Source organism: Cervus elaphus, chromosome 19, assembly GCF_910594005.1.
Source record: "Cervus elaphus chromosome 19, mCerEla1.1, whole genome shotgun sequence".
NCBI classification, from domain to species: Eukaryota; Metazoa; Chordata; class Mammalia; order Artiodactyla; family Cervidae; genus Cervus; species Cervus elaphus.
The window spans coordinates 796,434-812,873 of NC_057833.1; the positions used below are offsets into that span (position 1 = coordinate 796,434).

The window sequence follows — 16,440 nt, forward strand, 5'->3', positions numbered from 1 at the left end:
CCTCAGGCTTCCCTTGTGGCTCAGTGGTAAAGAATCTACCTGCAATGTAGGAGACTCTGGGTTGAAGGGGGTCTCCAGGGGTCAAGAAGACCCCCTGGAGAAGGAAATGGCAACTCACTCCAGTATTCTTCCTGGGAAATCCCATGGGCAGAGGAGCCCGGTGGGCAGCTATAGTCCTTGGGGTTGGAAAACTCAGAAATGACTAGTGACTAAACAATGACTCTCAAATCTCAGCTTATGCTCACTTCAATCTCCAGGAAGCAGGGAGACATTACAGTTCTTTACAGGATTATCTCAAACAATACAAAATCAAATGTGTTGAACAATTAGCAGCTGCTTTTCTAGCACTTAAAGTGGAAGGCAGGGAAATCAGAAAGAAGGCAGGATCAGGAAAGATTATTTCTGCCTAGTTCAAGGAACTGATGTTTTATGCAGAAGACCTCTAGGCATCACTGAAGATCTGAAACTGAAGCTAACCATTTTGAACAAGGTCTTATTTTACCACTCCATTAAGTGAACAAGCAAAAAAAAAAAAAAAAAGCAATGGAAAATAAAACGAGAATGTGAAAATATGCGCTCACATCATAGAGGCATAGTACATTATACAACATATTTCTTATTTCCTAGCTGGTTCTAAAATAAAAAGGACTTTAGCTGCTTACAAAAATGATTATGTAATAAAGGTACAGAGAAAGGAAGAAAACACCATGGAACAGAGTAAATAAAATGCTAATGTCTGTGGTATTATTTGGGTAGAGAATAGATTGGATTCTGAGCAATTAGTAAACAAAAGGAGGCATGGTGAATTTCACAGCCTTCGCATCAGAAAGATAGTAGCTTGCTAGTTGCTTAGGGAAGCTACTATATATTTTCAGTTTTTCCCGAATCTTAATTTTAAATTACTCCTGTGTCAGCAAAGTTTTCATCTGTGAATTGATAATTCTGGAAGAAATATAGTAAGGCTGGGAGAAAAGAAACGGAACTTGGAGGTGAGGTAAATTTGGTCTTGGCTCTGTCACATGTGAACTCTCCCACCCTCAGGAAACTCAGCGTCTTAATGTCTTTACCTTGAGGTGGTTTCGCTGTATGTTGTGCATCTGACGCGTGGTTTCAGTGAAGGTTAAAGGCTGAGCTTTTGGAACGTGAGCTACACCACCAGCACCACAGTGCCCCTACTCTGCGGCACAACCTCACACTCACATCATTTTTCTGTTTTGATCAAAATCTGTTCTTTTCCCTTAAGTTTAATTGGGGATGATCATGTTAGATTGGTGGGCAGAAGACACACAGAAGGGCCCCTTGAGTTTTCGTGCTGACGACTTGGGTAGCCAGTTTTTGTGTTAGGGCCCATAACTGCCACCTTGGTAGAATCATTCCTTTCTGCCATATTTCAAGTTCTTGCAACACATTAAGACAGTAGTAAAACAGAAAGAAAAATATCAATAGAAGCTGCCCATTTTTGCCAATATGTATCTTAAGCCCACTACCTTGATTTATATGCACAGATATTCCTTTTCTAGAATACAGAAAGAAGGACTAATGACTTTTAAGGCAGCCTTGAAAATAACTATTCCCATGTCCTCTAGCTGCCCTTTTTCACCTTGGTGGTCCTCAGACATTCTTTTTCTTTAATAGCACCAGAGGCGGTAGGGGGTAAGAAGAAGGGGTAGACAAGGCAATTTTGTGTACAGTTATAGATATGGCCTTTTGTAGTTTAATTTTTGAAACTGCAGCCTTTGGTTCTTTGAATCTATTTACACAGATGTTGGGGAAGACGGCTTGTAACCATCTACCACTGGCCTTGTGGTCACCTTTGCCTTAAAGCAATCTCTGGGAGGTACATTAAAAATGATTGTATTAGACACCCATTTCTAAGATACCATGTTTTTATTCCACGTTGTCCTTTTGGAATGTAACCTAACCCATATTCTTTAGACAAGGCGTGTTTACTTAGTATTATATGATTAGTTCATTTGGAGACCTATGGTTTTCTCATGCTAATATCAGTAGTCTCTACAATATATATAGGGCAAGCTAACACATACCCTATTATGCTACTTAAATGAATATTTCAAAAATGTTAGCATTGAGTTTTGACATAATGTCAACATTAAAGAAAAAAAATAAATCTTACTTCATTTTTGGGTTTCAAACTGACGTTAAGGAAAATATTTTCAGGAGGCCATACAAAAAAACACAAACTGAAATATACAACTGTATGAAAATATAATCACTCAGCAATATCATTAAAATTAGCAGGAGATTTTATTCTACCTTTTTCATCATTTTGCTGTATTAGCTACTACAGGGGACATTATGAGAATTCAATTCAAGAGAATTTTAATCCTGTGTTTGAATCTTGCTTTCTCATCTTTTATTGTTAATACAGAACTAAGTGGCTGGGTCGTTCCTGGCTCTTCTTTTAAGAAATGATTTCTGTTCCCTCAGATTTTCCAGGTGCACATGTCCTGCTGCTATGCCAAATGCTTCATCCCACCAGGAGTGTTTACCTGGCCGGTGTCATGGCTGCCAGGCTGAGGGAAGGACGCCATGCCGGCCTGTCAGGAAGATGTGCGCTGTGTGGTTTCCGCCCGCCAAGTCAGGGCAGTTGCGTGTATGACGGCTCAGAGGAGCCCGCCCCTCCACTCCAGCACACTCTGAGTGTGCTCACTCACTGGTCACATGGCCCTCCTGCTGCATTGCCTCATCACTGCAGCTCAGCCGCCAAGGTCTTTTCTCACCTTTTTACAGGAAGGAAGCATTGTCTTTGATTGTCCATCAGGACTAATCCTTTCTCAGCATGATACTTGTTAGCATAATTGCAGAGAAAGAACCAAAAAAGTGCATTAGGAGCTGTTCCTTTTAAAAAAATATGCAGTTGCCCCTTGGTTTTGTGGGAGATTGGTTCCAGGAACCCCTCTGAATATTCCCAGATTTTCCAGTTCTCAAATCCTTATGTAAATTGGCATAGTATTTACATTTAGCCCATGTACATCCTCCTGTATACTTAAAATTATCGGCAGATAGCTTATAAATACAATGTAAATGCTATCTAAGTAATTGCTGGGCATGGCAAATTCAAATTTTACTTTTTGGAAACTTCTGGAATTTTTAAAAAATATTTTCAATCTGCAGTTGGTTGAATCTGCAGATGCTGATCCAGGGGATATGGAGGGTGGACCATATGTAATTTGCAGGAAAAAAGCACTGTATATATTTCACTGATTCTTGTAAAGATTTCTTTCAGTTATCATATTTTTCAACTATTTTTTCTTTAATTTTATGTATTTAAAGACCCTACTCAATTCCCAGAAATCTCTATTAACCTGATCATAATGCAGAGAAGCGTTTAGTTAATAATTTTAAAGACTCTTATCTCCAGGAAAACATGAATTATGAACAATTCCAGTTACTTTTGGAACACATTTGGTCATATGGTTGGGTTGAAAATGAAGAATGAAAGAACTTAGTTTTGAGATCTCTTTCCAAAAGAATTGTGGAGTCACTAAAATGCCTTTTATTCAATCTTCAGAGAATAAACTGAGAAAGAAAAATATATTTGTCCATAAATAGATTATGTTGTCAGCATAGTGATTAAAAATGAGCAGTAAATATATACTTGGAGAAGTATTATTTCTATTTACTAGAATATTGATATACTTGAAAATTAAAAAAAGAGAAAAGATTCAAAATCATTTTTTAACAAAAGGGAAAGAAAACATAATTAGTATCCCTGTTTAAAGAAATTATATCTTGAAAAATTTAGTGTTAATGTTCAAGGTAAAAGACAAATAGTGATTAAGAAGATTGTAGAAGTGGAGAATCAACATATATCATACATTTGTCCATCTATTTTTTGTCAACCTATAACACTATTTAATTTTTATGTTTCTGCACAAAGTTCAAAAGCAGGCAAAATATCAGGACAGTGATTGAAGTTGTATGGGGCTTTTTCTGACCCAACTCATAAGTAAAGTTTAAAAAAAAAAGAGGATTTTATTTTTTATTTCACAAGTGATTTTTAATTCTGTAGCCACAGTTTCCCCACATTTTTATATGACAACATCTTTTCTGTTACACTTTTTAAACTTTAGATACAGTTTATTAGAAGTTAAAAGAAAAAGACATTCTTTCTGCTAAATAATATATCCTATTTAACTTAAAAATGATTAACCTTGTGTATATCAAGAATTGAAACAGCTGGGGTCACATTTATTTGTAGGTCCCCAAATAGCCCTGAGGTCTAAATAGGAAAATATCTTTTATAAACTGTAACAAAAGCTCTCACCCCAAAATAAAGTTCAATGAAACTTACACAATTACAACCATATTCAGCATTTTTACAATATCCAGAAATCTACAGGAAAAAAAGATTTTCAAAGTTAGAATTAGTACCTGGGACAAATCTTGACTAGTATGAAAAATATAATTAAAAGACTCCGAATATTACCAAGGTGAGAAATTTCTACTTCCTTTTCACATGCCAATAAAAATGTGGTAGTATCTTTTGGCAATATTACTCTTCCCAAAGTTTTGTTGTTATTGTCAAATAATATTTCTTGGCTCTTGATGTTAGTAGACACATTTCATGGTCATAATTTAAAATAACCTTATTGTGAAGAGGGGAAATCTTGATATAAGCATTCTGCTGTTAATTTTGCACAGAGTTTACCATTTAGCATGGTGGCCATGACACCACATGGTAAGAATGTCAAAGAGATTCAGATTTAATTCTATCATTTTAACATAAAAAAAAAACAAGAAAATTCACATTTGTTTATGGCAAGTTAAGTAAATTTTATTGAAGTTAATCTTACAATATAAGGTTAGTTTTCATGAAGTTTACATTTCCTTTAATAATGAAAATCAACTAGAAATTGAATTATATATATATATAACCTGTTTCAAACATGTTTTATGATGTAACATTGATTTGGTGATTGGAGGATTTACCCAAAACCCAGATCAAATTGCTACTTGCAGTATCACTTTTGTCTGTGATGTCCTTTTTGCTTAGTTTTATAAGCGCACTATTAAACAATTTCATTTACCCAAATATGGGAATTCCTGATAGGTTTATATATGCATCAGTTAGGAAATCTGGTTCTGGGCCACTGCTCACTTATCTGCATATCATTTCTTTCTGTGTTTAGACCAAATCTCCCCATTTATGGATACAAGATCAGGATCCAATGTTTAAGACATTCAAATGAAATCTTTGAGATGACATAAGGGATTTATAAGAGAGAACAAATTGAGCACTAGAGAATGTGTCCTTCTTTTCTTAGATCTTATTTGTAATCATTTTGTAGTTTGCCTTGTTAAAAATGGGAGACCAAGAAAGAAGCAAAATGTGCCCTCTCAGTTTAGGCTCAGTCATCTCATGAGATCCATATTCCTGGTCTTGTTATCAGTCTTCTGGAAGTTCTCCACGTCTGACCTCTCATAAGCAAGTGTTGCAGGACTCATACATGTATACAGTCATTAAAAGCAATAATAATTTGTAAAGATAAATTCCTGTTCAAAAATGAAACATCCAAAAACAGAAGACAGTTTGTGGAAATGCTGCATTGTTTTTAATTCCAACAAACTTTGATATTAGTATACCAAATCCTTTCTCTTGAAGTCCATTAAACTGGCGATCTGTGGTCCAGATATTTTTTGTTATCATCTCATAACCAAACATTCTGCTAGGCTAGGTTTTCCCAGGATAGAATGTTTGACTGAAGACAACTTCTCTTGCCAAAGAGAACTCCTTTTAGGTGTTTTAGTTCAACTAAGGTCAGAGATCCCAAAGCTAATCATTACAGTTCAAGCTCAAATTCTGATGCTGTCTCCCCAGATCGGTGGCTCTGTGTAGGCAGATGTTTTCAAGTTTGTGATCTATTGGTAGAGAGACTGCTCGTAAGGTGTGAGCAGTAGATATGTTTCTCCTTTCTATGGCAGTCCTAGGACTGAGTTGAAAAGGTCACAACCTTATCCCGGTAATGAGACTAAATGCCTCTCCGTCTTTCCTTGGCTGTCTATATTCAGATGGAATCAGACTAAATACATGCAAGGTATTTCAGTGCATATTAAATCTCACAAAATTTCTTTCTCTGCTGTAATGTTTAATTTTGTGTAAACTTGGCTAGGTCTCAGCACCTACATATTTGGTCACACATTATTCTAGAGGTTTTTGTGAAAGCATTTTTGTAAGATGAAGGTGAGGGATCTTCCGGAGCCAGGGCTCAAACCCAGGTCTTCCACATTACAGGCAGATGCTTTAGCATCTGGGCCACCGGGGAAGCCACGACACTTAAATCAGTAAACTTAGAGGTAAGCTTATTACCTTTCACAGTGGTAGGTGGACATCATCCAGGCAGCTGAAGGCCTCGGCAGAAAAAGCCTGACTTCCCAAGAAGATGGGATTCTGCCAGAAGTCTGCCTCTGGACTTAACTGCAGCTTCCCAGGGTTTCCTGTCTGCTGGCCCATCCTGCGGATTTTGAGCTTGCCAAATCTACACAATCATGTGAGCTAATTTCTTAACATAAATCTTTCTTTTTACATACACATGTATATTGTGTGTGTGTATGTGTGTGTGTGTGTGCACACACACACATGTCCTATTTGTTCTGTTTCTCTGATTAATATTATAGCCAAAGGTTTTTATCATTTCTACTCTTTTAAAAAAATCAATTGATATTCTCCCCTTCAGCTTTACAGAGATATAATTGAAGTATAACACTGTATAGGTTTGAGAACACTGTATTAATCTGTGTATGTTAATATCACAAAATGATTACACAGTAAGGTTATTTAACACATTCATCACCTCACATAGCTACTGTCATTTTTGGAGGGGTGGCAGCTGCAGTGGGAACATTTGAGACCGATTCTCAGCAGATTTTAAGTATGAAAGTGCAAGTTAGTCACTCAGTCATGTCCGACTTTATGTGACCCCACAGACTGTAGCCCACCAGGCTCCTCTATCCATTGAATTCTCCAGGCAAGAATACTGGAATGGGTTGACATTTTCTTCTCCAGGGGATCTTCCTGACCCAGAGATCGAACCCAGGTTTCCCGCATTGTGGGCGTATTCTTTACCGACTGAGCCACCAAGGAAGCCACTAAATATGAAATGCAGTATTTTTAAATATAGTTACCATGTTGTATGTTAGATCCTCAGAACTTATTCATCTTAAAATTGGAAGTTTATACCCTTAGATCAAATCTCCCCATTTCCCCAAATCCCCAATCTCTGGAAATCATGGTTCTACTCTCTATATCTATGAGTGGCATTTTTAAGATTCTACATGTAAATGAGAAAATACAGGCTTTGTTCTTTCTCTGTATGACTTATTTAACTTAGCATGATACCTTCAAGGTCAATCCATCTTGTTAGAAGTGACAGGATTTCCTTTTCTTTTGGCGCAATAGTATCCCATCGCACACACACACACCACACACGTCAGTCATTCAGTCACGCCTGAGTCATCGCAACCCCAAGGACTGCATAGCCCGCCAGGTCCTCTCTGTTCATGGGATTTTCAGAGTAAGAATACTGGGGTGGGTCCATTTCCTCTTCTAGAGGGTCTTGCCCACAGGCATCAAACCGGCCCCTCTCCTGTCTCCTGCACTGGGAGGCAGATTCTTTATCTCTGAGGCACCTGGGAACCTCCCCCAACACACACACACACACACAGATATATATGATAAATTTAATTGTGAAAGTGAAAGTCACTCAGTCGTGTCTGACTCTTTGGGACCCCATGGACTATTACAGTCCACAGGTTTCTCCAGGCCAGAATACTAGAGTGGGTAGCCTTTCCCTTCTCCAGGCAATCTTCCCAACCCAGGGATCAAACCCAGTTCTCCCACGTTGCAGGCAGATTCTTTACCAGCTGAGTCACAGGGAAGCCCATGTCATATATCATATTATCATATATATTATATGTGATATATATCAGATATATATCATATATATTAGATATATATATGATAAGTTTAATTGTAAATGGAAGGAATTTGAACTTCGTGTTTGTAAACATGTCAACTGTTTTAAGGTAGATCCATGTAAAACTCCTTAGTTTATTTCCACTTACTAATGAATTAAGTCTTATTTTCTCTAGAGGCTCAAATAATACATCAATATGGCATATTAGCTCTTTCCCAAATCCTATGCAATTAAGGAAAAATTGAGATTATTACTTACACTAAGAAATCAAATATTTTCAACTTACCTTTTTTCATTCAGTGTAAATGTTCAACAGTCTATTTTAGATAAACTTAATGGAAAAAATGCTTGGCTCTTGAAGGTGAAAAGAAGAATATTAAAAAAATTAAAGTTTTAGGCAGTATCTTTGACAGCAAAGCTGATTGTTTTGACTATGTAAATTTATTTACAAATAAAGTGTGTACAGGTAGAAATCTTGTTAACTCACATTGTGTATACATCCTTCAGTGGTGTCCTTGGAATGTTGGTCAGATAGATCCTGCATTGAATAACAATTACAACCTTAATGCAAATAGTACATGAGAGAATTTTTAAAACAATACATGGACATACGGGATGGTCATCTAGTCGTCCTGTTTCTCTTGCATATGTGTATATCTGTGTAATTTTAGATAGTTATAGAGATTAGAAAAGGGTCAAGCAATTTGAAGGAAATTCAGAATTTCTTTGAAAGGAGAGGATTAATTTTAAAATGAATTTTCAGTTAAACAGGGAAACAGGATAAGGATTTCCCCTATTTTAGCAAAAAGATGTAGAGCCCTTTGCAGACAGAAAGTGCTCTCTCTGAGTGACCTATTGTTGGCCCTTACTGCGGGAATAGATTTGTTTTGGTAGACTGTTGTAGCCAGCTACCTGCAGAGAGAAGGGAATCCTAGTAGAAAGAATTCTTAATACAGTAGTTAAATATTCCCTCATTTGGGTGAAGCTTTCCCATATGGTATTCCCTTACATTCAGCATAATTTATAGGTTCTTAATTTTAAAACCCTTTATTTCAGAACAAATGAAAATAATTTAATCTTTGACAAGAGAATTGGATATTCCCATGGAAGAGCTGTAGCTTATTCAAATCAAGTCCACCCTGGAATGACCAAGAGCAAGATGTAAAATGAATGAGAAAGGAAAACACAGCAGAATGTACCAGATGTTTTTCATGTGTTGGCTGTGCATATATCTCTTTTTGTTAGCTTTTAGCTGCAGATTGAGTGCAGGGTACATCATTTTATACACAATGGACAGCTATGCATCATGTGTTCACATGTGGATATCATCTCTCATAAGATTTATTGAAATAGAAAGATAGGAAAACACAGCATGACATATATGCTGAATTCTATATAGGCAAGTGTGAAGTATATAGTTAGATGCTGTCTTCCAGGGATTTCTTATCACTGTCTCACTGGGTAGTGTAAGGATTAATTAGTTAGTTTGTAGGCTCTTTGAAGCTAAAAACTCTGCAAGTGCTGAGCATTATCAAGGTAACTCAAGAGGGAGGCATAAGTGGTTGCAACCTCATCAGCTCTTTGAGATGTGTGTCTAGACTGATTCACAGTTTTCTTTTAGTGTTTTATGGATTGGACATTTCTTGTCAGATTTTGAAGATGATACATGTTCCACTGAAACCATACTAATCTGCAATACCAATCTTTTTCTTTGTATTTTTTTTTCTGAAATAGATATGTTTCTGAAAATAGATATGATTCTAAACCTAACTTATTAAAGAATGATTTTGACATCCATTATAACCAATCTACCATTTGATTGATTAAACTAGTTCTCTTAATTCGTGCAACTGAAGTCTAGTTAAATTGCAAGAAGATAGCTGTTCCCATTTTTTATACACTAAAAAACATTAAGAGAATTATTCATTGTTTCCATAAAATTCATATAGCTTTTATTGGCATGTTTCAATCGTTTCTCATTGTAAAAACATCAATTCTGAAATGTTATTCATCTCTTTTAAGAATATATATTGTAGATAGTTAAACATGAACATGATTTCCTTAATTTAGGAGTCAAATTCTGCATATATTTTTCTCTGTCCTCTTACTCTGATTGTAAATGTATGGATAACGTGTCAAAAAGTGTGAACAGTGATGTACTGGTTATATATTTTCCGTCTTTTTTAAGATTTTTATGTGGACCAGTTTTAATCTTTATTGAATTTGTTACAATATTGCTTCTGTTTCATGTTTTGTTCTTTTGACCTTGAGGCAAGTGGGACCTTAGCTCCCTGACCAGGGATTGAACGCACACCGCTACATTGGAAGATGAAGTCTTAACTACTGGACCACCAGGGAAGTCCCATATTTTGTTTCATTCTAAAAAATGATGCTGTGAAAGTGCTACACTCAATATGCTGGCAAATTTGGAAAACTCAGCAGTGGCCACAGGACTAGAAAAGGACAATGTTCACTCCAATCCCAAAGAAAGGCAATGCCAAACAGTGTTCAAACTACTACACAACTGCACTCATCTCACACGCTAGCAAAGTGATGCTCAAAATTCTCCAAGCCGGGCTTCAACAGTATGTGAACCATGAACTTCCAGATGTTCAATCTGGATTTACAAAAGGCAGAGGAGCCAGATATCAAATTCCCAACATCTGTTGGATCATCAAAAAAGCAAGAGAGTTCCAGGAAAGCATCTATTTCTGTTTTATTGACTATGCCAAAGCCTTTGACTGTGTGGATCATGATAAACTGTGGAAAATTCTGAAAGAGATGGGAATACCAGACCACCTGACCTGCCTCCTGAGAAATCTGTATGCAGGTCAGGAAGCAACAGTGAGAACTGAACATGGAAAAAACAGACTGATTCCAAATAGGGAAAAGAGTACATAAAGGCTGTTCATTGTCACCCTGCTTATTTAACTTATTTGCAGAGTACATCATGAGAAATGCTGGGCTGGATGAAGCACAAGCTGGAATCAGGATTGCCAGGGGAAATATCAATAACCTCAGATATGCAGATGACACCACCCTTATGGCAGAAAGTGAAGAACTAAAGAGCCTCTTGATGAAAGTGAAAGAGCAGAGAGAAAAAGTTGGCTTAAAGCTCAACATTCAGAAAACTAAGATCGTGGCATCTGGTCCCATCACCTCATGGGAAATAGATGGGGAAACAGTTGAAACAGTGGCTGACTTTATTTTTCTGGGCTCCAAAATCACTGCAGATGATGACTGCAGCCATGAAATTAAAAGATGCTTACTCCTTGGAAGAAAAATTATTACCAACCTAGACAGCATATTAAAAAGCAGAGATATTAGTTTGCCAACAAAGGGCCATCTAGTCAAGGCTATGGTTTTTCCAGTAGTCATGTATGGATGTGAGAGATTTGAAAGAAAGCTGAGTGCCAAAGAATTGATGCTTTTGAACTGTGGTGTTGGAGAAGACTCTTAAGAGTCCCTTGGACTGCAGGGAGATCCAACCAGTCCCTCCTAAAGGAAATCAGTCCTGAATTGGAAAGACTGATGTTGAAGCTGAAACTCCAATACTGGCCAGGTGATTGAAGAACTGACTCATTTGAAAAGATCCTGATGCTGAGAAAGATTGAAGGTGGGAGGAGAAGGGGATGACAGGGGATGAGATGGTTGGATGGCATCACTGACTTGATGGACATGAGTTTGAGTAACCTCCAGGAGCTGGTGATGGACAGGGAAGCCTGGCGTGCTGCAATTGATGGAGTTGCAAAGAGTCGGACACTACTGAGCTACTGAACTGAATGTTTTTTAAATAAAGTACCATATTTTTCATGCTTCCTTTTCTGAATCCCTTGAATGTGTCACAGGAAGGACATTTTGTAGGCAAAATAAATATGTAACAATATGATTCCAAATTAAACTGAATATTGTTCCTTATGATACTGTTTTGTTTCTGAGTGAAATTTGGAAAAATAAGATACCAAGTGAAATAAGAGTAACCCCACACAGAAATTATCACGATTAATGCCTATCTTGTTCCATGTATATTACATTCAGTTATAACTGGAATATACCACAAGTTCATTTCCATCTCCCTGTTCAGAGGTACAATTACTATGAACCTGATATTTAGCTTTACCTTCATGATTTTATAGTTTCGTTAGAATATATGTGCTGTATATAACACTTATTAGTGTACTGTGAGTTTTTAATGTTTACACAAATATTATTTTTTCCCACTCATTCATGTTGAGAGCTACCTACATCCGTCTACTGTATTCCGTTGTGTTCCATAATGTATTTATCCAGATGCTATAATGGAACCCTTCTCTGTACTTTAGTTGCACGTGTATGAGCTGCTAATGAATGTCTACTGGAAGGAGAGCTGGGTTGCAGAGTGTGCAGAGTTTCACTTCTGGGGATACCAGGCATTCTCGTTCCCATGAGTGCCACTGTGCTGTTCTTGTCCACACATTCTGATTGATTTAACACCTGTCCTGTTTTTTTTTTGTTGTAATGATGTATTCTTAGCAATTGCATTGATTAAAAATTAGCATCTATTTGTCATATGTCCATTTTGTCTAATACTTGCAGCGTTTGTCATGGCTGTATAAAAATGGGAGACAAATGAAATATTAAGAGTTATAACCTCCCTAGGGGGTTAAATCTGAAAATCGACCTTATTCTCCTCACCCACTTCAAACAAAACAGGGCTGGTGTCTCCGTTTCAAGGACAGCAGGCAGAGTGTTGATGATAAAACAATATGCACTGGGTCAGCAGTGGCCAGGGAAGACTAACTCCTTCCAATCTTGCATAATGGTGGGATAAGCATTAGACACAATTTTTCATGCTGTCCACTTAAGTGAAACTGGCAGGCCACCATATGCTGAGTTTGGAGAAAACAAAGGAAACAAGAACTTAGGTACATATGAATAATGTGCAGAATATAAGCTGAGCACACATAGTCGCTACTTGGTCTTGCTAGAGTGGTTTTACCATCTCTCAGATACCTCCACTTTAATTTATTGGTTACTTACTTTGAAATAATGTTTCAGTAGTGAGTTTTAAAAAGTGTGTTTAATTAAAAAGTAAGTACTGAACTTGTCTTTCAAGAAAGTTTAGGGCAACCATAAAACTGGTACAATATATCCATTGTCATTTTCTATCCATTATTTAGGCCATAAAGGTTAACACTGATCTCCTGACACCCAGAAGATGCAAATCTGAGGACCCAATATTGGGTTGGGTTTCAAAAGTTATTGGTTACATTAAGAAAACTGCCTAAAGATGTCCCTTTCATATGTTTAACTTGGGAATTTGGAGAAAATGTGTAAGCATACCACTCTGAGAAGCATGGCTTTTCACTTAGATCAAATTACTGCTTTCTAAAGTAAACTGTATTTATGTTTTATTCCAGATCTTTTCAGTACTTTTGAAATATGCAGCAAGAGCTGTGAATATGTTAGCTCCATTAGCAACAGAGAAAAATCACAAGCAGTGGAATAATGCCATTTAGATGTTTCACATAGGAAATTAGATCTAAAAATGGTTTGATCAAGCATCCAATTAATGGAACCAAAATAATGCTTTTGGAAGTTTATTCTGCTAGAAATTAAACTTTGACAATGTTATCAGTTCTTTGTAAAATTCAGTTAAGAAGCTAAACACTGATGATAACTCTTGGTGGTGGTGACAACTTTGGAAACTATTTTGGAAAAGATTGCAAATGATTTTATTAAAAATCAATAATCAACTTTATTATGAGAGAAATACATTTTTTAGAAAATAACCAGACAAAATTGACTGGCTTTAAGTATATAAATATTTTACAGAATAATTATTCTGCTTGCTGTTTTTAATGCTTAAATAAGAAATATAAAGCTATTTTTCCCTTTTGCTTCAATTACAGTTTAAAATTTTTGAAGAATTTCATTTTTAAAAGCTGTTTTGAACAGAATTATTTATAGGTCCATCAATGTAATAAAAATAGTCTGTAAATAAATATATTAAATAATACACAACTTTACATTTTAGTATACTGTTTTACTTTTAAAGAGTCACAGTTTAATAATACAATTTATAGTCCCCTAACCTTACTATATAACATTAAATTACTCTGTAGATTGATACAACAGATTTATTCCTTGTCAGAAATTGGTATGATTACTTTAAAAGTTGCCAAGCTAATGAATGAAAATTGGATAGAGGATGTATCAGATATTAAACTGATAAGAACAAATACTACACTTGATCTTAGACAAAATGCCGAGAAGAGATTGAAAACTGGAACTTTATGTAGCTCTAAGTTGTATCTTTCTAATTACTAGCGTGTAAGAACATCTTTTCATTTTTAGTAGTTGTTAAGTGTTTTCTCTTTTAAGTATATATCCTCTTTTTTCTCTTATGTTAATACCTTTCATTCCTGTTTATTTTAAAAAATTTGATATTTTTTTAGTAGTATTACTTTTTCCATGTATATTTTAATAGTGTTTATCTGAAGTTTCATAGATATCTGAGATAAATTTTGGAACACATGATATGAAGGTTTCTAAAAAGCCAACTCAGAAGTTATTCTGAGACTATAATTCTAACTTTAAATGAATTAAAGTGTTTTGCCATTTCAGCAAAATATTTTTAAAGATACTCATTAAAAATCTTCAAAATTTTTTTTTTGGAGGCTAAAAGAAAGTGCCTGCCAATGTAGGAAATGCAAGAGATGCCGGTTCAATCCCTGGGTCAAGAAGATACACTCCAGTGGGTTGGAGTGGAGTGAAAGAAACCCATTTTCGACAGAGGAGCCTGATGGACTACCATCCGTGGGGTCGCAAAGAGTTGGACCTGACTTAGTGAGTAGGTAACAACAACAAAGGATACATTTAAATACCTATTTCAACAAAACACCCGACTCTTACAGAAAAACAAAACAAAACAAAACTGCTTGTTAACTACATAGCTCCTAGATGGTCCACTAAATATTTCACAATTGTCTTTTTGGTAATCAATAACCTCTCAACATACTTGTTAAAAATAGAGGTTCTACAAGTTTCACTTCAGATCACAGGGTTAGAATATCCAAGGAAAGTACTTAGAACTCTGGATTTTTTAAAAGATTCAAGTAGTTCTTATCTTTGAGAAAGTTTGAGCAACTGTGCCCTGAAGTACTAGCAAAAACAACAAAAACAGTGGAAAGCATGTTTAGAGTCAGAAAAATGTATCTTCTTCCTACCCCCAGCCTTCCCAAATCTTCTACCTTCATATTCTTTCTCTGTCTTGGCAAATAATATTCCATCCATCCAGCATTTCTTAAGAGTCAGAAACCTATAGGTTTGTAACGTAGCAAACAATAAGAAGCATATTGCTGAATATTTTCCTTGGGTACACAAAATTTCTGGCTACATATTCATATGTCAATGCTTATTTCTTGTTGTAGAATAGCAGTAGTTAACAAAAGTATTTCACCACTGTGGCAAAATAACGTGTAAATGTTCCACTGCCACAAAAATTATATTGAAAACCCAGAGACTGACATTTTGAACTTCAGGTATTCCTGTACTATGGGAAAGCAGGTTGAGATGTCAGAGGCTATAATGAGAAGAGTTCTTATTTTTATTAATTTCTAAATTGTTTTGTGTTAAGGCAGATGTGCAGGTATGGGATGAATAGGTAGGTCATTGAAGCAGTAGTTAAAAATTGTAAAAGCTTTGTTCAGATTGCACATGGAAACTTAGACTTTGGCTCAGCTGGGAGATTTTGAAGGAAGGATATTTCTGATTCTTCATTGATTGTTGAGAAGGCTCTTCTCGGGAGGCACCTTAACATTTTGGAAAGAAGTCAATTTTGTAGCCAGACAATGGATTTTGAGAAGTTTGCTAACTATTTTAAGTCTCAGATTTGAGGCTTGTGAAATAGGGTTAAAAACATATATCGCCTGAGAGTGTGGTTATAAAATTATATGATAAAATAATTGCAATTAATTATAATTGCCCTGTGCTTTTCCCTGAAATAAAGACCCAATTTAAATTAATTACTCTGTATAGGTTGGTGTGGGTATTTTTGAGAAACACCTTCCTGGTGATGAAGAAAAGAATATTCTGGCAAAGTAGTAAACTTACTCCAATATTGACTTTTCAAAGATCCAGATATTATGTGAAGAAATTGACATGACTTGTAAAACGAAAAGTGAATAATTATAGATTATTTAGGAGGCAGTCATTATTTATGTGCCTATATAAATCTCAGGGCACAGAGCTAGAACTGAAGGGTTCAGCAAGAAGGAGAAAGAACCGCTAAGACAACATTGCCCCAAGGATTATTTCTTTCAATTTTTAGCTTGAAATACTGGGTGTATGGTACTGATAATTCCTGAGCTAGAGGAATATCATAGGAGGAACCATGTTTGTTGGCAACATAAAAGATTTCATTCTGCTTTGTAGAAACGTAAAGTAAAAATGTGAATGTGTCCCATTTGACAGTCAGAGATCTGTCACGTGTACACGCGTGGCTGACTCATGTCAACTTATG

The 16,440-nt window shown here is 36.0% G+C and overlaps 1 pseudogene; it reads right to left on the reverse strand.

Moving 5' to 3' along the window:
- Positions 1–14,089: 14,089 nt before the first annotated feature.
- LOC122676291 lies at positions 14,090–14,196 on the reverse strand (annotated as a pseudogene).
- Positions 14,197–16,440: the final 2,244 nt, after the last annotated feature.